General features: G+C 36.1%; 1 protein-coding gene and 1 long non-coding RNA gene across 6 annotated transcripts in view; both read left to right on the top strand.

Moving 5' to 3' along the window:
* The window catches only part of LOC112647182 (uncharacterized), a 35,182-nt gene extending 34,210 nt beyond the window's left edge, over window positions 1-972 (top strand). For all 5 annotated transcript variants that reach the window (XR_003128161.3, XR_003128162.3, XR_003128163.3 and 2 more), the window contains one exon: window positions 691-972. This is a non-coding gene — a long non-coding RNA (uncharacterized LOC112647182). The remainder of the gene's footprint in view (window positions 1-690) is intronic.
* Window positions 1-22,958, top strand: part of PDE4B (phosphodiesterase 4B) — a 542,770-nt gene that overhangs the window by 271,629 nt on the left and 248,183 nt on the right.

Below are 22,958 nucleotides of genomic sequence, written 5' to 3'. Positions count from 1 at the left end.
AGAATCTAAACAGGTTTAGATAGATTTATAAATATGAATTGTACCATAGAGGGCAGGAGAGGTCATAAGAGAACAAGTATGGTATTGAAGGGAACTTTGATCACCCTATTTTATAAGAGGAACTTATGCTAGATGATTCAGAAGCCAGACCAAGTTTAGCCATTTCTTTGTTCTTATGCTAGGTATTATCATAGCTCAACTACTCAAAGGAACAAATTGCCACAAGTTCACCATTGCCCCTGATGACAAAATCATTTCCATATATATTTGTGTGTGTAGTACTAAAATTATGAAATTATTTCTTTAAAATTTTAAAATTCAGACTTCTATTCTGCATAAAGCATACTAGAAAATGTTGAAAGTCACAGGCTTGAAAATACTTAATTACAAGTGTGTGTTTTTAAAAATAATCTATCCTCAGTAGCTGTCATCATACCCCTTCCCTAGGTAGCTAAGTTAATTGGGAAAAAGAAGAATGTGTGCATTGGAGCTCAGACTTAACACACTCTACAGTGCCCCTTTCCTGCTGCCCCAGGCAGCACCCTGTCGTGGCCTGCCATTCCACCTGTGTAATGGCCTTTCAGAAATGACAAATAGTTTCTCTTAGGTGGAAAGATTTAACTGGCAATTAAGGAGGCATCCTAGGCTTAAAAAAAAAGTAACTGTAACTTCCTAATTTTATTTTCCTAGCATCTGTTCTATTCAAGCCAAGCCTACTGCGGTGATCTTCATGGAGACAATTCAGTGGTTTCCTAGCAACCAAGTTTCCTGTGGTTTCCTTGGTTATAAGCAACGACATAACTCTTGTGGGCAACTTCAAAAGCACAGAAGAAAACCCTCCTTCTAAAGAATGAGGTTCCAAAAAATTCAGGTTACTGCTTGCTGAGTGTCTCTGTTTATAATGAAGAACTGTATCTCCATAGGCATTAATAACTGTAATAAATAACTTGTGGAGATTGCAAAGTAAAATCACATTAGGTTATGTATTCTTTTTTGTTGCTTTTGTAATATGCCTGATCCTAACTTTTTCCTTGAAATTAGGATATTTTTCCTATCTCTTCTGATTGACTATTGTCCATAGGTAGCCTAGCAGATCAAATTTCGTCACCTTTTTATAATTGTATGAGGGGTCATTTAGGAAGACAGCAAAGTGATTGCTCAACTGTAGAATCAAATAATACCAACTTGTTTTTAATGATTGAGTGTGTATTAGAAGCTTAGATAGATGGCTGGTGGGAATCCATTAAATAACTGTAAACTTACACTGACCAGTAATTTCCAGTGCAGTGTGACTAACGTTAACTACTTCTACCTACTGAATTGTTTTTTTTTTCCTTTTATAATTACTTCTGAAGAACTATACTGAGTAGCTCTATTCTCTGGGGATATATCTAAAATACATGATATGTCAACAGAAGAAAAAAATAGCAGCATACATATTTAGAAGTAGAATTTGTGCCACTTAGACTATTCATCTTTGCAACTTCAGTGCCTATCCTAGAATATAGCTTGTGGCAAACATGAAAGTCTGAATTAATGAATGACCATGGTCAATAGCTCATTTAGTTTTTCTGGTAGAAATCAAGATTTCGTGTGTAGATCAACAGGCTAAAATAACAATGGAGAAGGAGATAAATATAATGAATTCTGTGCACAAGAATTTTAAACTGTGAGTCAAAATGTATTACTTTCATGCTATTCATTTATACCTTCCAATATTTATTATGGGCCTATGAGATCCCAGGCTGTGTGCTCAATGCTCAGAGTAAAATGGTGAATAAAATTTATTTATTTATTTATTTATTTATTTATTTATTTATTTATTTATTTATTTATTTTTAACTTTTGTGTATTTTTTTTAATTGGAGTTCTATTTGCCAAACATATAGTATAACACACAGTGCTCATCCTGTCCAGTGCCCCCCACAGTGCCTGTCATCCATTCACCCCATCCCCCACCCGTCTCCCCTTCAACTACCCCTCGTTCGTTTCCCAGAATTAGGAGTCTCTCATGTTCTGTCACCCTCACTGATTTTTCCCCACTCATTTTCTCTCCTTTCCCCTATAATCCCTTTCACTACTTTTTGTATTCCCGGTATGAGTGAAACCATATAATAATTGTCCTACTCCGATTGACTTACTTCATTCAGCATAACACCCTCCAGTTCCATCCACATTGAAGCAAATGGGGGATATTTGTCATTTCTAATGGCTGAGTAATATTCCATTGTATACATAAAACACATCTTCTTTATCCATTCATCTTTTGATGGACACCGAGGCTCCTTCCACAGTTTGGCTATTGTGGACATTGCTGCTACAAACATTGGGGGGCAAGTGTCCTGTAGTTTCACTGCATCTGTATCTTTGGGGTAAATCCCCAGCAGTGCAATTGCTGGATTGTAGAGTAGCTCTATTTTTAATTTTTTGAGGAACCTCCACACAGTTTTCCAGAGTGGATGTACCAGTTCCCATTCCCACCAACAATGCAAGAGGTTTCCCCTTTCTCCACATCTTCTCCAACATTTGTTGTTTCCTGTCTTGTTCATTTTCATCATTCTCACTGGTGCGAGGTGGTATCTCATTGTGGTTTTGATTTGTATTTCCCTGATGGCAAGTGATGAGGAGCATTTTCTCATGTGCTTGTTGGCCATGTCGATGTCTTCTTTGGTGAAATTTCTGTTTATGTCTTCTGCCCATTTCAGGATTGGATTGCTTGTTTCTTTGCTGTTGAGTTTAATAAGTTCTTTATAGATCTTGGATACTAGCCTTTTATCTGGTATGTCATTTGCAAATAATCTTCTCCCATTCTGTAGGTTGTCTTTTAGTTTTGTTGACTGTTTCCTTCGCTGTGCAGAAGCTTTTTATCCTGATTAAGTACCAATAGTTAATTTTTGCTTTTGGTTCCCTTGCTGTCATAGATGAATCTTCCAAGAAGTTGCTATGGCCAATCAAAAAGGGTGTTGCCTGTGTTTTCTAAGATTTTGATAGATTCTTGTCTCACATTTAGATCTTTCATCCATTTTGAGGTTATCTTTGTGTCTGGTGTAAGACAATGGTCTAGTTTCATTCTTCTGCATGTGGCTGTCCAATTTTCCCAGCACCATTTATTGAAGAGACTGTGCTTTTTTCAGTGGATAGTCTTTCCTGCTTTGTCGAATATTAGTTGACCAGAGAGTTGAGGGCCCATTTCTGGGTTCCCTATTCTGTTCCATTGATCTCTGTGTCTGTGTCTATTTTTGTGCCAGTACCACACTGTCTTGATGATCACAGATTTGTAGTACAATTTGAAATCTGGCATTGTGATGCTCCCGGCTCTGGTTTTCTTTTTCAATATTCCCCTGGCTATTCAGGGTCTTTTCTGATTCCACACAAATCTTAAGATGATTTGTTCCAACTCTCTGAAGAAAGTCCATGGTATTTTTATAGGGATCCCACTGAGTGTGTAAATTGCCCTGGGTAGCATTGACATTTTCACAATATTAATTCTTCCAATCCATGAGCATCTATCTGTTTGTGTCTTAATTTCTTTCAGAAGTGTTCTGTAGTTTTACCTCTGTGGTTAGGTTTATTCCTAGGTATCTTATGCTTTTGGGTGCAATTGTAAATGGGATTGACTCCTTAATTTCTCTTTCTTCAGTCTCATTGTTAGTATAGAAATGCCACTGATTTCTGGGCATTGATTTTGTACTTTGCCACACTGCCAAATTGCTGTATGAGTTCTAGCAATCTTGGGGTGGAGTCTTTTGGATTTTCTATGTACAGTATCATGTCATTGGTGAAGAGGGAGAGTTTGACTTCTTTGCCAATTTGAATGCCTTTTATTTCTTTTTGTTGCCTGCTTGCTGAGGCTAGGACTTCTAGTATGTTGAATAGCAGTGTTGAATAGAATAGCACTATTCTAGTGTTGAATAGAGTGGTGGACATCCCTGTCGTGTTCCTGATCTTAGGGGAAAGGCTTTCAGTTTTTCCCCATTGAGAGTGATATTTGTTGTGGGCTTTTCGTAGATGGCTTTTAAGATGCTGAGGAATGTTCCCTCTATCCCTACATTCTGAAGAGTTTTGATCAGGAATGGATGCTGTATTTTGTCAAATGCTTTCTCTGCATCTATTGAGAGGGTCATATGGTTCTTGTTTTTTCTCTTGTTGATATGATCTACCATGTTGATTGTTTTATGAGTATTGAACTAACCTTGCATCAATGGTGAATAAAAATAAACATGTTCCTGCCTCAAAGAACTAGGAAAATAAAATTATTGGGAATTATAAATTATTAAATGATAGTCCAAACAAAAGTAAAATTACAACTTTAGTAAATATTTTAAAGACAAGCTGCATAGTGCCATGAATTTAACAAGGAAACTTGTTCTGATTTGAGGGTGGGCTAATCAGGGACAATTTCTCAGAAGAAGTAACATTTAAGCTGAGAGATGAAAGGTGGAGTAGGCATGACAAAAGAAAAAGATAAGTGTAAGTGGGGAATAGTATAGACAGAGGAACATGTGCAAAAGACCTGTGAAACTTAAGAGGAGCCCAAGGGAGTCCAGTGAGACTGAATTTCAGAAAGTGGAAGTGAGCACAGAATGAGAGGAAGTTTCAGAGGGTTCAGAAGGGCCCCTCAACTGGCCTTATAGGCCATGTTCAGCATTTAAGAGCAACAACGTAGAAGTTTGGAAATACTGCACATAGTTGCATTTTACCACTTATAGTAATAAGTGTATTTTAAAAATTACTGAAGACCTTGACTTAAAGGTGAAAACTGAATTTTGAGGTTATGAGAGAATTGAGTAGCTACACAATATGGCTGGTGGTCTGAAGGTGGCATTGGAACAGACTGTGCTAATGGACTAGTGGTCTAATTTAGAGAAAATTGTGATGCCCCCTTTCAATTTTAGAGAAAATTGAAAGTCGGACAGCAGCTTACATAGTCCATGCAGAAAGGCTGAAAGCCAGAGGATCAGAACCAGTCAAGAACATAGCAATAGAGGAGGAGGTAGAAAGTAGAATTTATTGAAGCTAAAAAAAAAAAAAAAAAAAAGAATTTATTGAAGCTGAGTTTTATGGCAGGTGCTCTATACACATCATTTCATTTAGTTCTAACAACTGCATAGCAAAGTGTTATTATTATTTTCCCTCCTTTTTATATTATCAAGAGATCAAGGAATAGGGACTATAAATAATATAACATGATAACATGGGTAACATGATAGCAATTTGGCTGGGATTAGAATCTAGAACTTTTTTGGGTTCTAAAAGGTGTGGGTTTTTTTCCAGTATAAAAATTCATTTTTCCTCTCTTCTATGCTGTAGTTTGGGTCACAGAGCCTGGATATCAAGATGCCCTTTATATAGTGTCTTATAGCAATGAGGGAGACAAAGACATATTTTAAAATTTTTTTTAATTTTTATTTATTTGTGATAGTCACAGAGAGAGAGAGAGACAGAGACAGAGACATAGGCAGAGGGAGAAGCAGGCTCCATGCACCGGGAGCCTGACATGGGATTTGATCCCGGGTCTCAAGGATTGCGCCCTGGGCCAAAGGCAGGCGCCAAAACACTGCGCCACCCAGGGATCCCACAAAGACATATTTTAATATTGCTTAACTGAGGCATCTAGAAAACAGGCAACACTAAGCCCAATTTAGAAAGACTAAATTTCTTCTTTAGTATTTTTTAATACAACCATTTATTTTTGTATTTATTTTTCAAAAAACTTAATTGAATTATTCTTAAACTGCATGCTTTAACAATCATTTTGAAATTGATGTATTTGCAATTTCTTGTATTTAGTTTGGTATCAAGAGGAAGAGTAACCAAGTGATTTATGACCCTCATATTATAGAGTCAAACATTTAGAACTAGAAGGGACAGGGCTCCTGGATAGCTCAAGGGTTTGGCTCAGGTCCTGATCCCAGAGTCCTGGGATTGAGTCCCGCATCAGACTCCCTGCAGGGAAGGGAGCCTGCTTCTCCCTCCGCCTATGTTTCTGCCTCTCTCTCTGAGTCTCTCATAAATAAATAAATAAAATCTTTAAAACAACAACAACAAAAAGAACTAGAAGGGACAAAGAGGTCATTTGAGCCCGTGAAGTTCACTCATACATTCAATGTTTTTTTAAATTGAATTTCTACTGTATGCTACGTACTGTTTTCTAGGTATTGTGAATACTCCATTGAACAAAGTCTCTGACATTATAGGAAACACAATCTATTGAATTATAATTCATTGCCAGGGAGTAGGAAATGATACAAAGTAAAGCAAACAGATGGCAGCAGTAAAAGTTGGTCAAGGAAGAACTATCTGAAGGAAGTGACCTCTGATAGAGACATTTCTTCAAAGGAGACATACACATGGCCAACAGACACATGAAAAAAAGTGTTCAACATCATTCAGCATCAGGGAAAAACAAATCAAAACCACAGTGAGATACTACCTCACACCTGTCAGAATGGCTAAAATAACAAATCAGGATACAATGAAGGGAAAGGGTGCAGTAAAGGGGGAACCTTCTTACACTGTTGGTGGGAATGCAAGCTGGTGCCGCCACTCTGAAAAACACACTGGAGGTGCCTCAAAAAGTTAAAAATAGAGCTACTCTATGACCCTGCAATTACACTGCTGTATATTTACCCCAAAGATACAATTGTAATGATCTAAAGGGACACATGCACCCTAATGTTTGTAGAAGCAATGTCCACAATAGCCAAGCTATGGAAAGAGCCGAGATGTCTATTGCCAGATGAATGGATAAAGAAGATGTGGTGTGTATTATATATATACACAGTGGAATAATAGTCATAACAGATGAATACTTACTATTTACATTGACATGGATGGAATGGGAGGGTATTGGGCTGAGCGAATCAGATAATAACAATTATCATATGGTTTTACTCCTATGTGGAGTAAAGAAAGAAACACACAGAAGATCATAGGGTAAGGAAGGGGAAAACTGAATAGGTAGTAATCAGAGAAAAGATACAAACCATGAAAGACTCTTAACTATAGGATAGGGTGATTGGGTGATGGGCATTAAAGAGGTATGTGATGTGTTGAGCACTAGGTATTATATGCAACTTTATTGAACTCTATATCTGAAACTAATGGTGTACTATATATTGGCTAATTGAATTTAAATAATAGTAATAAAAAGAAACCTAAGAGAAGCTAAGGAGTGCCATATAGAAGAAGAGAATTCAAGGCAAAGGGACCAGAAAGCACAAAGACACTGAAAGAAATAATGTTCTTGGCTGGTTGGAAGAAGGGCTGCACTTAAGATTTTATAAAAATCTAGGGATGCCTGGGTGGCTCAACGATTGGGCATCTGCCTTCAACCTAGGACATGATCCTGGAGACTGGGGATGGAGTCCTGCATTGGGCTTCCTGCATGGAGGCTGCTTTTCCCTCTGCCTCTGCCTATGTCTCTGCCTCTGTGTGTGTGTGTGTGTCTCATGAATAAAAAAAAATATAATTTTATAAAAATCTAATGGTTAATGACTATCTTATCTCATAAGCTGAGTTTGTAGTCCTTGTGTAATAGAAGAGACTCTCAAAGATCTATCATTTACCTTATGACTACTGAGTCTCTGCCTAGAAGCCATCTAAATTCAAATCTGGCTTCTTTTAGTTTTGGCAATTCTATTGAAAGTGATTTCTTTTCAGCATTAGGATTTAATTTCCTAAACACTAAAAATCACTTTCAGATTACAAACTTTGAGAATCACTTTAGAATTATTAAGGCAAGGACACAAATGGACTCAGTGAAAATAGTTCTATTGGTGCACAATATTTTATAAATTGTGAAAACTCTAGAATTTTAGGATTGAACAGTGATGTCCAAAGTCATATAGAAGCATATTCATTACTACCATATTAATTATTATTATTATTATTATTATAGAGCCAGTCACACTTCTGAATGCTGAAATCATGTGAACATATTTTGTCCTCAGGACCTTTGCCAAAGTTATTATTATTATCATCATCTCTGTTTTAAGATGGGGGAAATGAAGGAACACAGGGGTTCAGGAGTTTCACCAAGATTACACAACTAATAAGCATTCAACCTGGGAGGTCTGACTCCAGAATCTGAATTTAACCATTATATATTAGACAATATGAAGAAATGGAGAGTGATGGGCCACCTGGTTGAGCATCTGTCTTCGGCTCAGGGCGTGATCCTGGGATCTAGTCCCACATCGGGTTCCCTGCAGGGAGCCTACTTCTCCCTCTGCCTATGTCTCTGCCTCTCTCTCTCTGTGTGTGTCTTTCATGAATAAATAGATAAATCTTTATTTTTTTTAAAGATTTTATTTATTTATTCATGAGACAGAGAGAGAGAGAGAGAGAGAGAGAGGAGAGAGAGGAAGAGACACAGGAAGAAGGAGAAGCAGGCTCCATGCAGGGAGCCCAACATGGGACTCGATTCCAGGTCTCCAGGATCACCTGGCCGAAGGCAGATGCTAAACCGCTGAGCCACCCAGGCTGCCCTAAATAAATCTTTAAAGAAATAATTAAAAAAAAGAAATGGAGACTGATGATGTAGTAAGTTTTCAAGATCACACCTACACAGGTAGAATTTCAGCCTTATTGTGTATGAGCCTAGAATTTGAGTCTTCATCATTATTCTGCTACAGAGCATCATCCATCCTTGAAGAATATCTCATGACTATCTCCATTCAAACTCCACACTGGGAGAGAACTCTGTCTAGGAGAATGCACGTGGGCATTTTTAGGTAAAAGAATCTTATTTAAATCTAGTTTTGTACTTGCTAGCTTGTGATCTTGAAAAGTTAATTAACTTCTCTAAGTCTTAGTTTGCTTATCTATAAAATGTGGACAATCATACTTGCTAAATTATGTTGTACAGAGAAAGGAATGATGTAAAGTGCTGGACACAGTATCAAGTATATATGAAGTAATTAAAAATGGAACAATTATTCTTTTCCAAAGAGGCAACTAAGGCCAGAGAAATTACATCACAAGCTAGTAGTGGAGTATCCAGGATATAAATTAGGTTTCTTGATTAATATATTTCTAGCACTGAACCACACAAAGGACTTAGTGACAAGATTCATAAAAAGTGACGCCAGTTTACTGGTATATCTGTTATTCCAGTTCAGAATATGTGGTGTTACTTCCTCAAGCTAATTTACTGAACTTCAAGTTTGAACCATGCTGCTTCTACATTATGTATAATGTCAAAGAATTCTGTGTAACATAATACTTTTCCTCTCCCAATTAGATTATAAAATCATAATGGAGGAGGGATCTGTTTCTCGGTTATGTGTTTTTGTATTTCTCTCTTTTTGAACTTAACCTTCCAGTACAGAAGAAAGGTCTTTGATATGAGGAAACTCACAATTCAACCACTTTAACTGTTTTTTTAAAATCAGCTTTGTTGAGGTCTACTTTACACACAATAAATTATACCAACTTTAAATAATTGATTCAATGAGTTCTGACACGTGTATAGAGTTGTGTAACCACCACCACGATTATGATATGGAACTGCTCTGTCCAAAATGGTAGCCACTAGCCACCTGTGGTGATCACTTGAAATGTGAGTAGTCCTAACTAAATTGGGGCTTAAGTATAAAATACACACTGGACTTCAAAGGTTTAGTATGAAAAAAATTTGAATATCTCATTAATAATTTATATTAACTATATATTGAGAAATATTTAGATATATTGTATTAAATAGGACATATTAAGATTAACTTTACCCATTTCCTTTTACTTTTTGAATTTGGCTAGTAAAATATTTAAATTGCACATGTACCTGGCACTATACTTCTTTTGGACAATGCTTATATAGAACATTGCCATGACCCCTAAAATCTTCCCTCTTGCCACTTTGCTGTTAGCCTTCTTCCTCTATCTCAGCCCTTGGCAATCACTGATATTCTTTCTGTCACTGCAGTTTTGCCTTTTCTAGAAAATCAGATAAATGAAATCACACAGTGTATAGTCTTTCATATCTGGTTTCTTTCATTTACCAATGCTTTTGAGATTTATCTATGTTGTTATGAATCAGTGGTTTGTTCCTTAATTATTGAGTGGTATTCATGAATAGCTATTCTACAGTTTTATCTACTTCTCAGCTGATGGACATTTGGGTTGTTTCCATGTTTTTATCTATTGTGATAAAGCTGCTATGAACATATATGTATAAGTCTTTATGTATACAGATGTTTTGTTTCTATTGGTAAAAATATTAGGATGGGATTACTGTATAGTGTATGATAAGCATATATTGGACTCTAGAAGAAACTGCTAAGCTGTTTTCCAAAGTGGTTGTAACGCTTTACATTCCTGCTAGTGTGTGATAGACCCAGATGCTCATATTTTCATCAGCTTGATATTGTCACTCTTCAAATTTTAGTGAATGTCTATGATATCTCATTGTGGGTTTAATTTGTCTTTTCCTTAGGACTAATGATGTTGAGGATCTTTTCAAGTGCTTATTGACCATTCATATTTCTTCTCTGATGCAATGTATCATTTGAGTGTCTTGCCTATTTTTTGAATTTTTTTGTCTTTTAGCTGGGTTGAAAGGATAGAGTCCTTTAAATATATTGAATATGGTAGTTCCTATTTTTATGTCTTCAAGTTCAGTTATATTTTTCTTTTGCAGTGTTTAATCTGCTGATGATATAATACATTATATTTATTTCATTTCAGATACTATAGTTTTCTTCTTTAAATTTCTAATCAGCTCTTTGTTATAACTTACATATTTTCTTCTTTACATTCATTTTTTCCTTATATTCTTTAACCAATGGAGCATTTTTATAAAGAAATATATTTTTAAAAAAATATTCTTCCCTACAAATGCCATTAACCCTATTATTTCCAGATCTGTTTTCATTGAATAATTCCCCCCTCCATTTATTAACTTTATTTTCCTGTTTTTTAATTGATGCTGGACACTTTGGATTTTATATTGTTTATTATTGGATTTTTATGTACATTTAACTAGTGATACAATTTATTTTGGCAAGGCTACATGAAATTGGCTTGTTCTTTTGAAGCTTGCTTTTCAATTTTGTCAGAGGGGTTCAGAGTAGTGTTTAGTCTCGGGTTAATACACCTTCACTGCTGTGGTGATAACTGTATGATGCTTCTTATTGATATTCCATGTAATCACACCGGCTGGTGGAAACATGCACTGTGGTTAGCTCTTTATGAGCTCTGAGAGTTGTTCAGATCACGTTTTTATTTTGTTTTGTTTTCTAGGCTTGGGTAGTTTCTTCTCATACAATTGCATATTGGTATTCAGCCAGACTCAAGGGGACCACTCAGTAGAACCCAAGAGAACTGTCTCTGTGGAGCTCTCTCATCTCTGGTACTCTATCTTGCATTTTCTATCAGCTTGCCCTCCCTAAACTTTGCTCTCTTTCTTCTCAACTCATTGGGAATCCTGGTCTCCATCTGGATTTCCCTCTGTGAACTGCAGTCTGACAGCTCCCCTCAGGCTGTACCCTGCATATTCATTGCACTTACTCCATTTATTTTACCTTCTCTAAGGAATCACAGTTCATTGTTTCATATTTTGTTCAATTTTCTAGTTGTTTGAGGTGGAAGTGTTCATTCATTATTCTTTCATGGCTAGAAGCAGAAGTCCAAATACTTTACGTTTGAAATCAAATAACTTTTAAGCCTTCAGAACTTTCATATGTAGCCTGAGTGCTTCCTTCCATCATCAGTTCAAAATGTCAGCACCATCCTGGTGATTCTTCAAGAGGTTAGTTCAATTTTTGCTCCCTATGTTCCAAGAAAAACACAGCTAAGTATATTAACATATTAACATTCAAGAAACGCTGGCTACAGATTATAATAAACATGGCTGTTTCTAAATTTTAAGACTCCATTTTTATATCAATTTAGAATATTAAAAAACATTTTAAGTGGAGTACTTTCCTTGAACTCTCCTATAAATGCTTCACTCAGCTATATTTTGATATTTTGTGTATAACTTTCATTAAGGTGATATAAAAGCATATTGTACCTTCAGTTGAAACACACACACAGTGAAACTTAAATTACCATAATACACTTTCCAGTACTTTTTTTACCCCCTTGGTTGCCAAAAAGCTCTGAACTAAATCTAATTTTCAGGTCTTTTGTTTTTGACTTGGTGAAAATCTTGAACAATATTGATGAATAAATTAATAGATGTCATTTAATGTACTTTTGTGGTTTTAACTCATTTCAACCTTGTCCCTTTATGTTATTATGATTTTTTAAAAAAAATTTTTATATATATATATTTTTTAAATTTTATTTATTTATGAGAATGCACAGAGAGGAGAGAGAGAGAGACAGAGATGCAGGCAGAGGGAGAAGCAGGCTCCATGCACCGGGAGCCCGATGCGGGATTCGATCCCGGGTCTCCAGGATCGCGCCCTGGGCCAAAGGCAGGCGCCAAACCGCTGCGCCACCCAGGGATCCCCTGTTATTATGATTTTTAATAGCAGAATATACACTTTTAAATAGTGTAAGAATAAAATATTTTTCTATCTTTACAATGCTGGACGCAGTTTGGATTCAGTAAACCCTGAGAAAACAGAAGTCCACTGCTGGTAGGCTAAAGCTAGTGAACATATTTTTTCTTCCTTTCTTGAATAGTTAAGTGAGCAGGGAGGGATTTATTAAAGTCAATTTATCTCAGTGCCAAGCACATACTGGCACCTACAATGATACACAAAATGTGATGGATGCTAGGAAATAAATTGAGGGATGCGGTCTCTATTTTTATGGAGCAATCACTCCAGAATTCTATTCTGTATTGATGTTATCAGAACAGAATGCTTTCTCTGCTTAGAATGTTCCTTTTCCTTGCAACACACTTCACCCAGATAATCTCCCGTTTTGCTCTTTGTTTCATTAAAGTCCTTGCTTAAATATCACTTCATCAAAGATGTCTTTACTGGTCATATTTTGTAAAATGGAATTCCCTCTTTATACTCTATTTTCTTACTCTGTTTTATGATTCTTCATTCTTCTTGTTACCTCCTCTGTTCCTTACTTCAAATAAGTTCGATGAGAAGAAGACCTATTCTAAATTTACCCCGAGCTATTTGTAGCTAGAATTTCCTACTGCTGGTCAGCTGTATTAGAACTCATTGAGAATACAGTTTCTAAACTTCCTGTTGTTTGTATAAGGGGTATCATAGATATAGAGTTGAATTGTACATCCCTAACAGGCATTATTGCAGAAACAAGATGCCGAAAACCTTTCTATCGCCTATCTATAGCTAAAATCTAAGCTTTTGAGATTTTATATGTTTATCTACTTACTTAAAAGATTTTATTTTTTTATTTGAAAGAGAGCTCAAGAGAGCACAAGCCGGGTTGGGATGGGGGGCGGTGGGACAGAGGGAAAGGGAGAAACAGACTCCCCACCGAACAGAAAGCCCAACCTTGGGCTTGATCCCAGGACCCAGAGATCATGACCTGAGCTGAAGGGCAGATGCTTAACTGACTGAGCCACCCAGGTACCCTCCTTTTGAGATTTTAATACTTTGATTCTAATAGTTAATTCAAATAGACCCCAGTAGTGCTACATACTAAGATCTTTTAAGGTCTTTAGTTTGTTTTTAAGAAAGTTTTCTGCATTGTGCTATTATTCTGTTTCAAATACGAAATTGTATCATACTTCCAGGGAGAATAAATAGTCTAACTGTTATTTGTTTTGAATTTTATGAAAATGTAGCTAGTCCCAGAGAGACTAAGTTCTGTATATTTGAAATTATCTTTCCAGCAGCACATGTGAAATAATGGGATTAATTTTGCTGTGAGTATCACTGGTGAAGTGAGCCGTATTGTTGTACTAAGAGCCTTTGATATTTTAGAAGCTTACCATTATGGCCTTTTAATCATACATTTTCAACTCATGAGAAAAATATCTGGGGTTATTGTATCCTTATAGAGTACTTCTGCTAAAATTCCTGCAAAGTAGATGTCTTTTCTATATTTTGATTTGTCTTACATATTGGTTTAATATAATATAAACATATTTGTTTAATATGGTTCAATAAAATAAAGCAAATAAATATCTTTTATAATCAGAAACCAAAACAAAAACAGAAGGGATCTGTAAAAACATTTAGATACACTTCTTCAGTTTACTCTCCTGAGTCAGAAAATGGCTTTCTGTAAGACACAGAGTTAGCAGGAGCCAGTACTGGAAATCAAAAACCTCCTGTCCAGTGTACTAACACACCAAGCTTCTTTGGCTCCAAATTCTTTGGACCTCATGCCTTAAATATTGTTTCAATTGTAACATGTTGCTCATAAAGGTTCCCATGCCAGAGAATAAACCACAGTCTACCCTTCAGGAAATTATATAAAAGGAAGGATCTTTATGGTTCTTTATGAAAATAATATATTCTAAAACTGATACAAGAAGGTTTGTTATTAGCAACAGGGTAAAATCACTTTGCCTTCCTCAAATTATTTAGTTTAGTTGTAGGAATGCATTGTAAACATCTGTAAATTGTTGGTTTTGTTACAAATTGGCATCTGCTCCTGTAGAATCACCATGACTCTTCATGGTAAGGTTGAAGTGAGTTGTTGATACCACTGAAAATCATGGAGTAAGAGAAATCCTGCCTGTGTAAACTCCTTGGTGTCATTTCCTCCTTCTTGAGAGCTTCAGGATACTTGAGGACCTGAAACAGCTAATGCTGAGTGTATGTCTCCAAAAGGCTGAAACTTTAAAAGATTTTTTTCATTCATCAGATTTCCTGGTCTTACTCTGCTTCCTATTTTATGTCTTAAACTTCTGAAATGAGGCCAGCATGTCTTTCTTGGGAAATGTCCTTAGAGTTCCTCTTTCAGTGAAGTATTTTTCCAAACATGTTGATAGAGATTGAGTCTAGATATCCATTTAGGCAAATTAAGCTCTAGAAGTAGCCTTGGCTTTTCTAGTGAAGTTCATGGTAAATCTAGTTAAGATTTTACTCTATACTTGTAGTTTTCAGTATGGTCTTACCACCACAGAGAAAAACAAGCCTATAAATACACATAAATAGACAATATAATTCCATAACATTGAGTTGGTATGATAGCCATTAAGCACAATGAATCAGCTATATAGATATTTTTCCCCCTGTGCAATCTGTGAGAACATTTTAGGCTTCCATGTGGCCTCTGAGTGAAATTTACTTTTCATTACAAAATCTGTTTATACCAAAGCATATGCTTTCCAGGAAATGGGAAGTCATATTCCATTGCGAATGCATAAAAACATACCAACACACTACATACAAATTAAAGTAAGATCGATAGCCATCATTCAATATTTTCAGTGTATGATTGAAATGAGAACATCACAGTAATGAGCTTGGGTTATTAATGTCCATTTCCTTCTATTTTTTTTTTTTTTGAGATTATGGTTTATAGTAATCTTAAAAACTATTTTTCTTTTTGCACTTAAAAAAAGTTTTCAACCTTTGGATTATTCAGAAAACAGCAAAAAATACCTGTCTTCCCATGAGGCTTTTCATGGGAAGTCCAGTATTACACCAAAAGACTTTTTATTTGTTAGAGTTTTTGTCTCAGAGGATAGTATGCTATTACGCAGATGTATTCATTTCCAGGAAGAATACCAAGTTATCTGCTAGTGTTTTTCCCTTTAGGAGCTTTCATGATTCTAAGATTTAATGAGATAGGTAAAGCAAATCTTTCTGAAGACAAATTGGATACTGTAGAATTCAAAAACCATTCCAAGCTTCCAGGTGAATACGATCAATCTTAGTTGTAAAAGCATCAACTCAAGACAGTAAAAGCTATTTGCAGCTCTTGTTGCTATGAAATAAATGTCAATAAAACAACAATAGGAGCAACAAATCTTGACACTTATGGTGAAACTAGAGTTCAAACATTTCATTTGAATTTTTTAAAAAGATATACATTCATTTTAATGCCCTTTATTAATGATACAAGGGTGTTAATATATGTTTCTATTTATTATGCTTAGTCCAACTTCAATTCTACTCACAGAGTTGTTTTACACTATTTGATTCAACTGACAAATCAAGTCAAACAAATGATTTCATATTATCTTCCAATGAACGTAGCTTGTCTGATTTTGACCAAATTTGAGCCAAACCATTGGTTATATAGAAAGCCTCTATAGTGACTTTATATAAAAGGAAGGATCTTTATGGTTCTTTATGACTATTCCACACACCATTCCCACACCATTGATTCCATCCCATTAATCTTCTCATCAACTTTTTTGCTGCCCAGTGTTTTGTCTGTGGTGCAGATGGTGGATGGAGAAATGAAATTTGTATTGACTAAAATAAGTTATTTTAATATTAATATTTTATAAGAGATATTTTAATATCTCTTGCTAGTCATTGTACCTGGTCATTAAGGGGTAAAGTAATTAAAGCATTGTTATTAGAGCATAGAGTTTGTGAAATTCTATTTTAGGCAATCCTGGTGGAGATAGATCTAAAATAGACCGACAGATGTCTCGGGAAACTTCTTGAAATTCTTTTTGTTTAATAGTTTCTTTGCAAATTATGCATGAGAATACACAGGTAATTGGTGATGATGGGATAATTCTTGAGGCATAACAGTAGTTCTGTAGGTGAAGTTAGATGGCCATATTAATATTGCTAAGATTTTTGCAATAGGTATTTTTATTAGTATATCAAGGATCAAATCTGTGCAACTCCTTTTAAAAGAATGTATGGGTGACTTAGTTAATTTCTATGCAGTACTCCTAGACAAGATTTTCTGATTTGTCTGATTGCAGAAAGATCAAGTCACTCACTGTCAACAGTTTTCAATTGAAAAGTTAGTCTTACTATAAATTTCAGGCACTACTGCTGAGTTTAGATCACATAAGAAACTGTTAAGAAAAAAGTATGAAAAGTGTTCATAAATATAGATCAGTGCTGGTGAAGAGAATCCTTATTGATACCTGTTTTTTTATTGTTGCAAAATATACATAACATAAAGGCTACCAGTTTGACCATTTTTAAGTGGATAGTTCAGCGGCATTCAGTACATCCACACTCTTGTGGAAACATCACTATCATTCTCTAAAACATTTTCATCCTCACAAACTGAAACTCTGCACCCATTCCCCCGCTCCCTTCATCTCCTGGCAACCACCATTCTACTTTCTGTCTCTATGAATTTGATTACTCTAAGTATATCTTACAAGTGGAATCATGCAATATTTATCCTTTTGTGTCTGCTTTAATTCACTTAGCATAATGTCTTCAGGTTTCATCTACATGGTAGTATGTGTCAGAATTTTATTCCTTTTTAAGGCATGATATTATTTTGTTATATGTGTATATGATATATTGTTTATCTATCCATCTTTTGGTGGACATTTGATTTGTTTCTACCTTTGGCTATTATAAGTTATGCTGCTATTATGTACACTGGTGTATCTGCGTTTAAGACTATTGTTTAGCTAAGGCTTTGCATTAAAGTGAACTTTCTCCCATAGTAGTCTGAGTTAGTGAACTTTCTCTTGTCTCATATGTTGGCTATTCGAATGGTATCTTAAAACAGTGATTATCAAACTTTAATATGGATCAGCATCACTTACCTAGAGGGATTATTAAATACAAATTGCTGGGTCCTACCCCAGAGTTTCTGATTCAGTAGGTTTAGAGTAGGGCCTGAGAATTTGCTTTCCCATACATTGCCTGCTGTAGCTGTTGGCCTAGGGTGTACACTCTGAGAACCACTGCCATATAGCTTTGTCTTAGTTGATAAAGACCCTCAGATACTGGTTTTGCCACTAATTTTTTCACTCTGAGCAAGCAACTTTCCCTCTTCACCTAAAAACTGAAGTGGTTTACTAATATATGTGAATTATTCTCTAATCTCAAATTCCATGGCTATTTATCTATTCATAGGAATATAGGAATGTAGGAAAGAAATTGCATTCCTGAATTAAGATAATTTGAGAGGATTTATAGAAAGATTTATTTACAAGGGTATATAAAGGAAGCCACCAAGGGCAGTTCAGTTGCCCAGGTTAGAAACAGTGGTGCTTTTACTGTCCCTAAGCCTCAAGAGAGAGGGGAGGGAGCCTGTTACATGTGAGGTATCCAAGGAGATGATAGTCTTGCCATTTGGTCCATGGTGACCTCCTAGAATCAATGCCTCTCCCAACCTGCTTCTACTCTCCATTGGCTGAACCACAAACAGAAGCTGGGGCAAGAGAGCCAAGTGACTTCATTCATCAGGGGAGCCTTTGTAGCACGAAGGGGAAGGTAAGGGGAGGGGAGAAGGTGGGGAATGCATGTAGAGGGAGAAAGCAGAGGCTATCCAGCACATTGGAACTGGCAAACATAAGAAGCAGTTGCTGGAACATCTATCATAGTGAGTTGCTTTGTTCTTTTCTTTTTTTTAATTATAGCTGATTTTTTTTTCTATTGCCACTAAGGTGTTTCAAAACATGATCTTAAATCATATTTCTTTGCCTTTTCAGTCCCAAGTGAGTATAATTGTCGCTGTCTGACAGATGTTGATTAGTCACACTCATTATTGTCTGGGCCGTCATTTATGTCACAGAAATGTTTGTAGGTATGATTGTTTGTAGAATGAGGCTTAGGGACGAAGGGCACTGTTCCCTACTTGATTTCAGCTTTCTCATCAATAGTGGATCAATAAGTCATGTGTTCATTAAGATCCATACTTAGTATGTGTGCATGCACTCATATACATATACTTATATATGTATGGAAGTCATATATGCATACACATAGGAGGCTAAGTTTATTTGAGAGAAAAGGGAAACATACTTGAAAAATCCAAGTAGTAATAAAGAGGTAGAAATCATCCCAAACTCTTCCAAGTTGGATGTTCTTGTGTGGCTTCCTTTTAGTACTTTTTATTCAGAGCATTTATTACAATTAATAATGATCTGTTTGGAGAAATTGTTTATTGAATGTCTGTCTCACTAGAAAACTTAATGAGGACAGAATTATATCTTTTTACCCCCAAATGGGGCATTGGTGACTATTGCACTAATTAAATAACCATATAAACATAGATAGCAAAAATAAGTAATGCATTAGTGCTTGCAAGTGGATAAGCAAAGACTGACTGGATGTCTACCATGAGCCAGATGGCTTACATACGCTCTCATACCTGTCTCCTAGTCACCACAGCCAAGATGACAGTCATAAACAAGATGGAGAGGACAGCACCTCCGTGTGCCATGCCTCTGTCATGTATGCTGGCTGTTATTATGCAATTTCTCTTTGTCTCTGCTGTTGTGTGTGTTTTCCTCCTATGCTTCTAGCATTAATGCATCCACACTTTATGGTATTTAATCATTTTGAAGTGTTTTTCAGTTTACCAAGAGCTTCATCCCCATTAATCAGGAAATTTCCATTGTACCTCTGTGAGGGAGGTGGTGTTCTCCCCACTTTACAAAGGAGGAAACAGGGACTCATAGAAATGTGGTGACTTTCCCGACATAAGACAGAAAGTGCATAGCAGAAAGAAGCTGAAAACTAGGTCTTCCAAATCTAGTGCTGCCCCCAAGCAATCAAATTGTCTTGTGCTTTGTCTCAAGTAATTGGTGACAGCATCTGAAGTGGCCAAATTTCTTTCTTGTTCCTTTTCTCCCTTAGTGTTAAGTTTTTGAACCGAAATTGGGATTCTCATTTTGAATTCTCAAGCACTCAAAGGTGCTTTTCCCCGTGGATTTGAATCAGATGTGTGAATAGCATGCAAAAAGGTTAATCTGTTTACCCAACCAGAACATTTTGCACTGAAGAAAAAAAACCTTCAGGTTGCATTGCTGTGTTGCTCCAGATGTCCTATGCTTTGAGCTGCTTTATTTGCATTTGATATTTGAAAGCTTGTGATCAATTTACAATTATAATTGCCATTAAAATTTTACTTTAGCGTTTTGTGGGGGAAAACATCTATTTACATTATTTTGCAGAGTTGGAAAATTTCTAATGGTTTCTAAAACAAAAATAGGTTTCATCAGGACAAGTGAATACAAAATTCTTATTCCTGCTCTATGTTGTAATTATTTCCTAATATAAGATCCTGTTATTTTCATATATGTGTTTTACATTCACTGTGCTAGTCCATAATAAAATAATTCTAATCGTTGAATTATAGAGCTGCTCTAAGAGAACGAAGAGCCCAAACATGAAGAAAATGAAACATTGGATGTCTGTCTAGACAGCACTTGTAACTAAGTTAACAATGAGCCTAATCCCATTTGTTAAGTGTTTCTTCCCCTTCATATTTCTTTAAAAAAATACAAAAAATGTATTCACTACATGCACTATCAATCGAATTCTTGTCAGTGCATTAGAAGAATTCTTAAAAATTATCTGTTTCTTTAAACTCTAATAATAGAGGGAAGAAAAGAGTAACTTATGCACTGAACATATTGTTTTGAGAGTTGATAGACAGTAATAAACATTTATTAAGCACTTTGTGTTAGGCACTGGGCTAAGTACATTTTATGCCAAATTTATTTGATGCTTGCAAGAATCTTTTGAGGGTAAGTACTTTCACTTTTAGGAACCCTTTCTAAGGTTTATAGTATTTACGTTGCCTGAGGTTTTAAAGCCAGTAAAATGTAGATACAGCATAAAATAAGATTTTTAAATGAAAGTGAAAACCAGGAAAAGGCAGAACTAATAATACCTGGTTCTGAGTTCTATTATTAGTCTAATAAGAATAAAATAATTGATGTGTAAAATTATACAAGCTTAGATTGAGAAAGAAACTTAGATTAAAAACTCCCTGCAAACAAAGACAATGTCTAACTCATTTTTTAATGTCCTTGAGTATAATAGCCCACAGAAAATATCTGTTAAAATACCTGTTTAATCTCAAAGCCTTTCAAGGTTAGGGAGTTTGTGGTTTAATTTATTCTTGAGAACTTTCAGGCATCAAGAAAGTATTTTTTTATTAAGATTTTATTTATTTATTCATGACAGACACAAAGAGAGAGAGAGAGAGAGAAAGGGAGAGACACAGGCAGAGGGAGAAGCAAGCTCCATGCAGGGAGCCTGACATGGGACTCGATCCCAGGTCTCCAGGATCACACCCTGGGCCGAAGCCGGCGCTAAACTGCTGGGCCACGGGAGCTGCCCTCAAGAAAGATTTTATTTGTTAAGTAACAGTCTGTCTCCCATAATTTCCCCTTGTTGAAATTGTCCGATCATGGAGCAGAAATGGATATAGCAAACTTTAGTAAGATAATATTGATACTTAAAATGGATGATGCAATTCATACAGACTTGTTGGTGCCCAGTATTATTTTGAACTCCTGATCTGCAATGATTCACCTCAAAACAATGGTTCCCTTCTCTTGTCTACTTTTGGATCACCTGGGGAATCCTTAAAAAATATAAATGTGCAGGTCCCTTCACAGACCAAATGAATCTAAACATCTGGAGTTGGGCCAGACATCACAATTTTTTAACAGCTCCCCAGATAATCCTAATGTGAAGTCAAAGTTGGTAAGAAAATGAATATTAAATATAGAGGGTTCTTGCCAGGCAAGGAGCAACCTAGCTACCTAGCCAGATAATCCAGAATGGCAATGATTTTATGAATTATCAAGAGTTAAGGTCCAAAATTTGATTCTAACCCTGCCTAGGAGTTAATCAGACCCTAGGAAATTGATAACATGTTAGTCAAACATAAAAATTTCTGGTATTGAACATAGAATCCTGGAACTATGGGGAATCTCCATTGGGCGCATCCACTATCTGAAAAATCTCTTCTTCCTTTTTGATTAGCTGGGCAGACATAGTCATCAAATCATTGCTGTGGAAGGTTGACCTGAGGGAAGTTAAGTGTTGGCATATTTTGCTTAAGGTGTAGGAAACACTGATAAACTGTCCCAGCCTTGACAACTAATGACAAAACTCTTTTGTTCAAATTGTGGTGTCTTACAGATTCAGGGTTATATTTTAACAGTTTTTGAAAATGTCCCCTGGATACCCTAATTTAAGGTTGCCAAATCTACTTCCCCGACTCCTGTACTTCTATGATTTTGTGCTCATCTCTCCTTTCTTTAGATATAATACCTTATCTAATAGTTTTTAGCATTGACAACATTCTGTTTCTGTAATATTTTCTTGGTTGCATTAGTCAAGGGTTCTAGGGCCCCTGAAGCATAGCCTGTAGGATGCTCATCAATGTGTAGAAGATAGGAAATTTGGAGAGATAGAACCGACATTAGAAGAGCAGTTGCTTTTTACACTTTTCCAGTGAGACCTTCATCAAAGTTGATGCTCACTTGCATGGGCATACCCAGATTTTGAAAACTCTGTCAAATTATCTCTATTTTCTGTTTCTTTATCTGGGTCTTTTTTTCTTATTGTAGGCTTTCCTCAAATGTGTGATGATTCCTGATTGTCCTTTCAGATTCAGGGATGAATCTATGAAAAAGTTGGTTTGGAGCTTTGTTTGCATGGATAGGTCCAGCTTCAGGGTACTCAAGCATGAATGGACAAGACATCAAACTGGGCATGTTGTGTAGTACTCCTTCTCAACCACTCACGTCTTGGAAGTTTCACCATATGGTTTAGTAAATTCTTTTTTTTTTTTTCTTTTTTTTTTTTTTTTAAGATTTTATTTACTTATTCATGAGAGACACACAGAGAGAGGCAGAGACATAGGCAGAGGGAGAAGAAGGCTCCATGCAGGAAGCCTGATGCGGGACTCCATCCAGGGACCCCAGAATCATGACCTGAGCCAAAGGCAGACACTAAACCACTCAGCCACCCAAGTGCCCTGGTTTAGTAAATTCTTTAGAGGGGCTCTTACAATTTTTGACCTGAGGACTGGGATGGAAGTATAAATATCTGGAAGTCTATATAGAGACTTTAGACTGTTTTTCCAGTTTTCCAGATGAGGCCTCATTCTGACTCCCTTTTCAGCTGAAGCCTCCAGGATGTCATTAGCCTGAGTCTCTCTGTCTC

This window comes from Canis lupus, chromosome 5, assembly GCF_003254725.2.
Source record: "Canis lupus dingo isolate Sandy chromosome 5, ASM325472v2, whole genome shotgun sequence".
Classification (NCBI taxonomy): Eukaryota; Metazoa; Chordata; class Mammalia; order Carnivora; family Canidae; genus Canis; species Canis lupus.
This window is presented reverse-complemented; position numbering and strand designations above follow the sequence as displayed.